This window comes from Phoenix dactylifera, chromosome 12 (assembly GCF_051530095.1).
Source record: "Phoenix dactylifera cultivar Ajwa chromosome 12, Ajwa_hap1_PhDact_Kaust_v1.1, whole genome shotgun sequence".
NCBI classification, from domain to species: Eukaryota; Viridiplantae; Streptophyta; class Magnoliopsida; order Arecales; family Arecaceae; genus Phoenix; species Phoenix dactylifera.
This window is the reverse complement of record NC_143201.1, coordinates 25,790,282-25,801,809: the sequence shown is the minus strand read 5'-3', so window position 1 is coordinate 25,801,809 and position 11,528 is coordinate 25,790,282. Positions and strand designations below refer to the sequence as shown.

Here is an 11,528-nt window from a genome sequence, read left to right as displayed (position 1 = left end):
ATAGCTCTAAAGAATCCTATGAAGCGCTTAGACAAAGGAAGAGGTGGGGGTGTAATGGAGGATATGTAATGGTTTTAATCAACCACATCTCCGGAAATTAGTCAGGAGAAGAAACATCAAAATTAAGGTAAGCGTATGAGTGAGATTGAATCCTTTGGAATAAAGGATGGGCGTGGAATAATGAAGACAACATTAACTCACCTCAAAGGGTAAAATAAAGGACATATAAAAGGGTGGATTAGAAGCATTTAGGGATGAAGGTGAAAGGAAAGGGAGAAAAGGATGTTGGGACAAAAGCATGTATGAATAAAGAGGTGTATGGATAGACCATGGGTACCGTTAATGTTCATGGGGAAAAGTCAAGATTTAGCTAAATGCATCACCGAATTCTTGCTATTGAAACAAGAGGGGTTTTGCTTCCACCAGCGCAGTCCAGATTCGAAACGCGCGGGCGTCGATTAAATGTTGGAGACCGGATGCCCCCCGCCTGGACACGCTCGGTGGGAATATTATTTGGTCCAGCTGTCACTGAGATGGCGCTAGGGTGACGTACTCACACGTGGGGTGACCCACGGGTCGGAGAGGGTATGAGCAAAATTTCTACCCACATCAAATATTTTCTGGTGGAAGGAGGGTCCAGTAGGAGCTGTTACGCGGGTGAGGTTTCCTCTCCCCCTCCTTTTCTTTAGCAAAAAAAAAAAAAAAAACAAGAGGGTGGATTAAGATGCCAGAGGATAGCATATGCTCGCCCAAAGCTAGTTAAGGGCTTCCAGACATAAGATTATCTTCAAAAGGTCTGAAGAGTGTGAAGGACAGAAAAAGGAATTGCTTAAATGTAAGTGTAAAAGGTATGTAAGGATAAAAAGATTGCCTAAAATGGTTAAGGTGATTACGCGAAGCTAGATAGAAAAATAGGGGAATCTCTATAAATTTGTCTTGTTCCAGACAAACATGAAAAAAAGGTGTAAGCAGAGGTGCAATTCCAGTGGGCACAGTTCTTTGATGGCACTTGAGCTTCTCATAACTAGTAGGCCATGTGGCTCCCAAATAATTTGATCATGTAGGATGATTTAAGTGAGTTGATTTGACTTTCAAGAGGTTGACTAGAGTCTAGAATATAGAACGATGTTCCCAAAGTTAAGGGCAAATCGGACCCTCTAGCTAATAATTGAGGCCAATTAGGTTTTCAAAGATCCAAATTTCATAAACGGACCATATAAGGTTCCATAAAATCTCTTTTAAGGCTAATGAGTTTGGGCTGGATTGTCTGAAGATTGAGGTCAAGTTAGTTAAACGACCGCAGGAGGAACATTTCCAATTCATCATAGGAGAAGAAACTCTTATTGTTTCTGACCAAAGATTCTAACGTATCTATTTCCTCTTGGATTTTAGCAAAACTGTTCGATGAATATAATTGAATAAGAATCTATATTATGCGCATCTAGCCTTGCGGACAGGGTTCGGATTGTATCTTTGCGCGTGAAAAAAATGGACTTTCTTTTGCAACGTCAACCGCTGGATCATGCCACATACACATCTCAAAGCATCATCTGCAACTATTGTACGATCTAACGGCGCACATCATCCGAACTCCGAAGCAGGTGCATTAGCTTTCAGGCCCATTATTCCATATCATTTCTTTCATTCTTAATTTGGACGTAATCCAGCGGCTAACTCTCAATTGCGGTAATCGTGATACAGAGCACCACAGTGAGAGGACAGATGGCAGCACCACAGGCTCCATCCCCTCCTTTCCCCTGGACGAGTCTATATATCATCGAATTATGGGCATCCCCACCCATCCGACAGCCCTCCAACAAGAATAGATTAAAACCGAGGGTGACTCGGCCACGGTGATCAGTTGGATCCAGGAGGTCTAAAGGATGTGAGCTCAGACCACCCTTTTTTTCGAAACATTTTGATGATGACGAGGGATGGTATGGCTTTTCAGGCCAAGCATATTTTTAAAGAGGCCAACGAAGCTGCAGATTGGATAGTCGCTTATGTAGCTAACTATTTTGGGAGCACCTTGTCGGCTAAAGAGGGGGAGTTGCCTCCAGCACTCCATTATCTTTTGTTTTCTGATTTTATTAGATATATTCGTACATATATTATATGAGATAGGACAGGAGGGGAGAAAGAAAAAAAGAAAAAACTAGGGGCTGAAATCTTGTAATATTTTATGAGCATCTTTTTACTCTCCCTCAAACCCTTCCCCTTGTATAAAAGGGCGGTGTACTCTACCGTTACTTCTTCTCTACTTGCTTCTGGTTTTAGTGCTTTTTTCTTTGGGCTATGTACATAAATTTTCTTTCATTTCATGCAAATTTCTAGCATTTTTTTTATTTTCTGTTGCCATTTTTACTCATGTTACATCAGAGATTTTTAAAGTTTATGGATGAAGACTTTTATATTTTTGTCAAAGGTAAAAATTGTGATTAAATAGAGGAAAAAGAGGGAGCTCAGGTATATTTTTCTTTTCTTATTTTAGTTTAAAAATGGAGCAAAATACTACTGTTTCCACTTTAATTCCAAGCTGAAGTAGGTCATATTAATTAATCCATTGATTAAAGTGATGGCGGTGATGGCAATGGACACAGTTTAGGATAACGTTTAGGTTATATTTTTCTTTTTTATTTTAGTTTAAAAATAGGACAGAATGCTGCCGTTTATACTTTAATACCAAATTGAAGTGGGTTATATTAATTAAGCAGCTGATTAAAGTAATGATGGTGATGACGGTGGACACAATTTAGCTTTCATTACATTGACGGATGAAGAGAAATTAAAGATGATGTCTCACACTGTCTCATGATCTTATCATTTTTTTTTTCTTCAAAGAGATTTAGGGAAATGTGGACATGTGACAGAGTGGGTGGCTTGGTAGATGAATTTTTGAAAGTTCAATTTAAAGACTAGTTATGATTTACATAACAAAGATATACATATTAAGTTGCACTAGGAGTCGTAATCATTAGATAAGCGATAAAGATTTTGGAAAGCCCAAACTGGTTCATGTTTTGGTCAACCATTAAGGTGATTTTCTTACTTAAGGTGACAAAATTACAGAATATCATAATGGTGCTGATCTAGGAGGGCAGGGGGTTGATGTCAATGGCATCATCTTCCTTGATAAACGTGTGCTGCAATCTATCTTTATTTTGTCAGATGATTTTTTGCTATTCAATTATCAAGGAAGTGATGATCATCTAATTGGATACTAGAAGGAAAAATTCTTGATAGTGCTTATTCTAAAAGGAAATGCTTGACCAGAACATATACATGGCTTGCGACTTTATTGGAAGTACATGTGGAGTTGAGGAGCAGTTAACTTAGGGAATATTGAATTAAGAATATTGTTGTTATCTTTTTTTTATATATATATAATCAAGGGATGGAAGGGTAAATGCTGATCGCTCAAAGGTTTCAAGTAATGTGGATGAAGCAGAGAAGTGGCTATATAGTGTTCTATGATTCTTGTATACTGTTGAAACTGCAGAACTTTTGTATAACATAAGACTAGCATTATCGCGTGGATTGGAATGTTGGACAACAAAGCAGTATCTGAGATAGTAGTGATGGAGATATTAATGTGGTTGTGGCGATAAGACTCAAAAATTGGAATTGACTTAGCAGCAGAAGCAAATTATTGCGAAACATGCCAGAGAAGACCCTGTAAAGAGGAATTTTAGGTTCATGTCGATTGGTCTGAAGAGAGGATGGAAGACCATCTTGTACGAAAGCAATATGTGATATAAGTCATTTAGCATTATAAAGGATCTGACAAAAGGCTATAGTACTAATATTAAAATTTTTAAGTGAAAGTCGAAAAATTTATTGCCGATTTCATTTATTTTTTTTTAAAAAGCCGGCCAGTGGAGGAGATGGAGGCTGAAGAGCCGCCGTGCGGATGAGACGAAAGAGAGGCTCCGCTTCGGGGCTCCTGTTTCGAATGAAATAGGGGACCGGAGGCGGAGCCCCTCCTCCGCCTCCTCCGCGGCCGCTCTCCGGCCTCCGCCTCCTCCGCATGGTGACTCCCCGGCCCTCCGTCGGCTCTTCGTTGACCTCTCTCAATCTCCTCATCTTTCTCTCTCTCTTTTTCGCTCTCCTGTTCTCTCTCTCCTTCGTCTTTTTTATTGTGTCGGTATAAGCTCGATAAAGCACGTGGTCGTACCGACCTATGCCGCTAGACAACCGGTTTGGAGCCTGGTGCCGGCACAGCAATCCTTGCCCAGTAGTATGGCTTGCATTGGCATCCTCAACGACATTGAATTTTGGAGAGCAGTAGAAGAAATTGCAGCCGTTTCTGAACCACTGTTGAAAGTTCTGTGGGATGTCTCAGCAGGGAAGCCTTTAATTGGTTCTATATGAGTCCATGACCAAGGCAAAGGACTCGATAAGGACTTACTCCATAATGGATAAAAGGAAATGTAAGATATTTCTGGACATAGTTGATAGATGGTGGCAAAATCAGCTTCATTCACCCCTCCATGCAGCAGCAGCATACCTGAAACCTAGCATTCAGTACAATCCAGAAGTTAAATTTCTTGGAATCATTAAAGAGGAGTTCATTGCTGTTCTGGATAAACTACTGCCAACTCCTGAACCGAGGCATGATATCACAGCTCCAATATTTGTGTTTAGAAAGGCACAAGGGATGTTTGGCTCCAATCTAGCTAGAGAAGCACGCACTACCACCTCTCCTGGTATGTATTCACTAATTTTTCAGTTTCAATTCTGAAATCTGATTGTACATTACTGTTATGGTATTAATTGTGCTGATGTTTACACACGTAGGAATGTGGTGGGAAAAGTATGGTGATTCAGCGCCTGGTCTACAACGTGTTGCTGTTAGAATACTTAGTCAAGTTTGCAGTACTTCTACCATCGAGAGAAACTGGAGCACAGTTCAGCAGATTCACTAGGAAAAGCGTAATAGGCTGGATAAGGAGACAATGAGCTATCTTCTCTATGTTCACTACAATCTCAAGCTTCGTTTAAGGGGAAAGCCAGCAGATGTGGATCCTATTGTCCTTGATGAAATAGACATGACCTCGGATTGGGTGGAAGAGACTGAAAACCCAAATCCGACTCAGTGGCTAGATCGATTTAGTTCTGCCCTGGATCGTGGGGACTTGAATACTAGGCAGTTCAGCAATTCCATTTTCAGCTCAAATGACCACATATTTGGTTTATGATGATATCCTGCACGACATATCTCACGCTGAGTTTTGGACAAATGATGTTAAATATGCCATGTATAAGTTTCTTTTATATCTTCAATTCAGCCTTAATTTGATGCTTTATTCCTGATTGGGAACCTTGTTTGCAGGTTTCTTATTTTTCTAAACAATCTGGGATATAATACTAGATAAGCAGGGCTGATTCACCAAGCAAATTATGCTGCTGGAAAATTTAATGTATGTCAAAAATTGATGGAATATTTGTTGTTATAAATATAAGAAGAGGGTAGGATAACCATTTAAAAGAAATGTCCATTGTTGTAATAATTTGTGCTTAGGGATCACTTGTCTCACAAAGGTCAGCCCGATTTGTTATTAGACGTTTATACAGCGCATGCGCAAAATCAATTTTATTCCTTCATCTATTGTTCCAGTTGACAGTAGTGTTTCTTTTTCTGGTTCTATGGAAGTTCCATGAGATATTCTTTGAAATACAATGTTTAGGGGTGCATCAGTATAAATGTTTGGTCTGGTTGATAACAGTGCATATATCAGTTGATAAGATGCTTAGCTTGATGCAATGTTTAGGAGTGCATCAGTTGATAACAATGTTTAGGAGTGCATCAATATAAATGTTTAGTCTCCACAGACCATATACAGGATATCCATTCATGGACTGGTGTGTGTTCTTTATAATGCAACGAAAATAATCCATCCCTGATAGGCAACCTTTACCAAATATTTTTTCAATGTTTTACAATAAGCGGAGGCGATCATATCTCAACTTAATATTTTGTGTATCAGACTATGCAGTTGCGTTTTCTTACATGCACAAATAATTTGAAGCCGTACAGGATATTTTTCCTTTAAGAAAAAGGTTTCCAGAATTTCTGTAGATGTTTGTGAGTTGTGTGGATAAACTTGGATGAACAGAACTGTTAGAAAGAGTAGTCATCAGCGAATGCAGATGCTGAATAGGACGCATCATGTATATTGACTGTTATTTTGTTGCAGAACCTCACAGATGTGAGAAAACTGGTTCAATAAAGAGTTATTCTATGCTTGAAATATGTTATTAAGCTAGCAGACCCATGATTGCAGCACTAAAGTGCCACTATGTTATTGTTAATTTTTACATTATGTAGCTCGTGCCACTTATGTTATCAAACATTTGCGCCCATTGTCATTCTGACGGACTGTAATCGTTTTTTTTTTTTGTTGTTGTTGTTTACTTCCTGTTTACTAACATGAGAAACTATATGCATTACACTATTTTTTTTTGGTAGAATCACCTGCCCTACTGAAAGAACCAGAGGGTAGTAAAACACTGCCAGGTCCAAAGTGTTAAAAGAGTTTTAACTTAAAAAAAAAGATTTAATTTTTTTCTTATCCCCTAAATTTTTGTTGGTTTAAATGGTTTAAAAAATATTTTTGTACGATGCCTCTTTTAGAAGAATCGCGGCTCATCGGAAGAGAACTTTGGTTTCTGATAAAATACAATGTTTCTGAAGCATTTAGTATCTTCAAAAATCATCGCGTCTCCTCAATCATTTGGATAGATTCTATAAATAGGCTCTAGGTCCAGCGACTTGGATTTCTCAATCCACTCTCTGCTCTCTTCTTCATTTTCTTTGCTTTCCCGAGAGAGTTTGAGACATAGAATTCTTCTTTTTTTATTTTTCTTCTTCTATTCTTTTTAAGGCATATGAAAGAGCTATTTGGGTCCCCCAATGATCGTACTCGTTAGAGGAGGATTGGGTTGAGTCAGCTTGTTGTATCTTGGGACGAGATTAATGCAAACTCATACGTAGGAGAGGAATTACGTTTTTAGGGTAGTGTGCATTACACACCTCGATTCGGGCAAGTTTTCTGCTAATTAATTTTGAAAAAGGTCCTATAGATATTAAGTTTATAATTTTGATTTATTAATTCATATCACAAATAGCAATTTCTAGGTGCATCATTACAATTTTGATTTCCAACGCAAAGGATCTCAAGTTTGTTTTTTAGCTAAGCCCATGGGTTTCTCACCACTCTTAGATCCTGGGTACTGCTATGTTGAACAAGGAAGCTATACAGAGGATTTTCTCCATATTTATTAGAAAGTCTTTTATGTTTAAATCGAAAGTCTGCAATGGGCAATCTTGTCTCAGATTTTGGGCTACCATTTGCTCTAAACTAGAGACGAGACTGTGGTACATATACTTCATGTTCTCCTACGGTATTATTGTTTATTAGAATTAATGCTGAGTAGGTCCAGAATCCATGTGGCAACAATGATGTGAAGAGTTAAGCATTTGAATTCCTAGCTTTATATGACAAATGGCAAGGCTATAAGGATTGATCCTCTTGTATCTATTTCTAGCTTTATGTATCAAATTATTATTTGCTTGGATTAGCAGAACCAATGTAATATATCTGCCGTATGATGTTTCAAGCCAAACTCACAAATCCGACGGGATGGAAACATATTTCAGTAGAAACTGTTCGCTGGATTTGCTCAGTTAAAATCTGAATCTGAAATAACAAAAAATGAAATGATTTCTTGTAAACAATTCCTCTTCCGTTGCTGCTATGCACTTGTATTTACTTTGGTATTTGCATGGCAAATGAGTTTAAACAGCCAAATTGGTCCGTAACAATTGAAAAAGTACGTATCCTAGAGGCTGCGACCATCTTTGACTTAATAAAGATTTGTCCTCCCTTTTTTCTGGGTGAAAGATAAACACATTAACATAAGCAAGGATTTTGGATCATTTACAGTTTTTCCCTTCGGTTCGATTCACTAATCGATGAGTGGATTTTACCAATAAAAATCTACTATTTTCCACAACCTAAATGCCCAAGACACTTGCAGAGAATCTCTTAACCACGCATCTTTTTAAATGAAGCCTTATATATATATATATATATATATATATATATATACATATATATATATACATATATATATATACATATATACATATATATATATACATATATATATATACATATATACATATATATATATACATATATATATATATACATATATACATATATATATATACATATATATATATATATACATATATATATATATATATATATATATATATATATGACTTCAATGCATAACTGTCAATAGACAATTTCAGAGTTGGAGAGATGTCTTTCCAAAGACATCTCTTTTGGACATGAGATCATATCTTTTGGTTAACTGGTTTGGTTGAACCATCATGGGTGGATCAAACCGGTTTTTCCAACACTGGGTCTCGTAAAGAGTTCGGCGTAACCGCGTAAGGCTATCCAAAAGGTCTTTAGTGTTACTGTTCAGCAGACTCTCAGAAAATTTGTTTGGCTGATTCTGTGCTTGTTATATGAATTCTTCCATGATCTAGTGTAGTTATCTGTAGGAATTTTCTTTTTTCTTTTTTTTCAACCTTCACCCATTTTTGAGTTAATAAGTTTCATTGCCTAAGAAGTTTACAAAATAATTAATCCAGCATTTGACATTTAAAGTAATTGAATTCATATATGGTGTTGGGAAACTGTCATTTTGCATTATTACCTGAGTTGATCTCGGTTTAAAACGTTTTAAGCTGATATCATATTGGGCTAATTGGTGACAGCAGGACTCTCTCTCTCATGTCACATTTGACAACACAAAATCATTTTAAATTTGGCAGTGAATATTATTTTACAAGTGAACGCTAAAAATGTCAAACAATGTTCGTTATTATGAAATAACCACTACAATGGCCATTGCTTACATATTTATTACGTATATATAATGTCAAATAAGCTCTGCAAAACCAATATAATGACGGGATTAGTGCCTTAAAGTAACCTTCTTATTGGGTGTCCTAAGCAAAGGAAAAGTGAATAATTGGATACAGCTAGTCATTATAAATCCTCCTAATTTCTAGTTTCCTGAAAGTTGCTTTAAAAGAATGGCAACGTCACTATGAATTACGAAAACTTTGATTCCTTTCGGGCTGAGTCACAGTCACATATAATCTTTATTTTTAGTTAGGCCCATTAGCGATAGCCAAAGGAGCAATGCTGGGCGTACATGCCCGGGATAAGCCCCAAACTGAATTTGGTGCCCCATACATGATGGGCAGGTGGATTAAAAAAGGTTTAATATTTGTTTTTCACATAGCAATTCACTAAAAATCCAGTTGGGTTGCATGCTAGGTACGCAACAAGTGGCACTTAAATAGCTACCATATCATCCACCTCTAAGAGCATCTTGATGGTATTGAATGCACTGCAATTTTTTAGGATTCTTTTGTGTGTCTCAAGTTATTTGGTAGAAAAGTCATCTCCTTCAGGTGGTTAGCTGGCATTTAAGTCCAAATTTTATAGTTGAGGTTGACCCCAAAATTTTCTAGTGAAAATAAGTTCACATAGGCTGAGTTGAGTGAATTCAACCGGACTTAAATTAGATTTGGATAAGATTTTGTTGTACAAATAGTAGATATTGGTGAGTGATATACAACTGAGAAGCAGCATGAACAAATATCATCCATACACGGATTATTTTTTTTCTTGCAATTCTTAGAAGTCCAAATCTCTTAGGAGAGGGACTGCTAGAGTTGGGAGTTCGACTTGAGTCATGGTTGCACGTACATGGGTTCATGTGCTTGAAGCCATTGAATACATATGGTTTAAGGTGCATTTTGTCAGTCTAGGTTGGAGTCTTTTGTCTTTAAAATTTGTGCTGGATGTACCCGCTCCGCCCTTTAACCTCAACGCCGCTGCATCCGACGACTCCAAGGCTCCATTCTGGTTAACCAATGCGAGCTGCGCCGGTGGAAATGACCGTAAAATAGTCCAAAATGGCCGTTCGATGAATTGCTGAAGATTTAAGCCAAGAGTCAAATTGAAGCGGAAAAAAAAAAAACTATACCCCTACAAACCCCATCACTGTCGCGTTTCCGTGATTTATTAATTAAACTATACCCCGTCTACTATTGCAAGCATTCCTTGCATCGTGTTGTCGCCTTCCTCCTGGGTACACGTTACATCGGGCCATCACCCACCGTTTGGCCTTACGTCTCCAGGAATACCGTGGGCTCATGGGGTTTGGAATCTTTGGAACTGGAAGCCAACTAGTCATTGTCCCCACAATGAATTTCGGACGGGAAACGTCTGTCTAATCTTATCTACAATTCTTCTACCGCTCGCCGCCCCTCTCCCTGTGTGTATAAAGTAAGTCCCTTTTTGAGGAGAAGCCCTGAGAGATATCCGAGCTGAGATCAGGGAAAGAGAATAGCACAAGGAGATGAGCGGAAGTGGGATGGCGTCGATGGCCCAGGGGATGGCGAAGGCTGGGACCGGGGGGAGTACTTCTGGGGGACCGCAGAATGGCAAGGAAAGGGCGAGCTCGCTCCAGGTGCCGTCGCACCGCCCTCGCGGAGGCGATGGCCGGGCTGACGGCGAGGTGATGCCGGAGTGGAAGCTCAAATTGCTCTGCACCGAGTACGGCGTTCCGCCCACCATGAGAGGAAGCTTGCTGCTGGGTGGCTGCTTCTAAATGCGAAAAAATGGGTGCTGCACGCTACTTTCTCTATTTCTATGGGGGTGGTTTGATGGATGTAGCGTTTGTATGGTACTATAAACTTTTGTACATAGTAGTTAAATCTCTCTCTCTTGTTGGGGAATTAGAGTGGTGTAACTGCGTTGATCTTGTCTTGAATCGTATGACTGGTTTTCTGATATTATCTCTCTTAAAGAGTCTATAAGATCAAAATATCATGAAATTAAAGTTTTTTTTTCTTTTTTGCTGCACCTTGTTTCTTTTTCGCACCCGCTCTTCCAAGTGCAGACTGTGCTAGCATGGGATTTCTTCCGTGTGGTTACACCAAATGATTATTTCTTAAGTCTACCGGATGAATATCTTTTGGTAGATGAAGAAGGAGAGCAATCACAGGTTTACTGCTTTCAGATTACAATATCTGGGAGAGAGTAGACAACAGAAGCGGTTTGCACAGAGATCTCAAAGAAGTTGTGGACTGATTATCTCGATGAGTTTGAGTTGAATGATTCAAATTTCAACGTTCATAATGTATTTTGTTGGCTGCCTTTAATTAATCATATTGATTTATGATGTTTGCATATGTGACGTTGCTAAATGGTTATTTCTTTGTGCAATTTCTTTTCTTTTATTTTTTTAATTTGGCTCTTTGCTAAAAAAAACTAACAAAAAATCGGAAGTTCGCTCCATATAATATTCGTGCACCAAAAAAATCTTGGATCTTGTAAAAGGGGGTCCTCATGAGAGGTGGAATTATAAAACAGCTGGCTACCTTGTCGAATTGAATTGCTAGTTGAGGAAACCCTGGGCAGAGGCAAGCC

The 11,528-nt window shown here is 38.4% G+C and overlaps 1 pseudogene; it reads left to right on the top strand.

Annotated features, from left to right (window-relative positions):
- Window positions 1–4,186: 4,186 nt before the first annotated feature.
- On the top strand, window positions 4,187–5,198 carry LOC148700509 (uncharacterized; annotated as a pseudogene).
- Window positions 5,199–11,528: the final 6,330 nt, after the last annotated feature.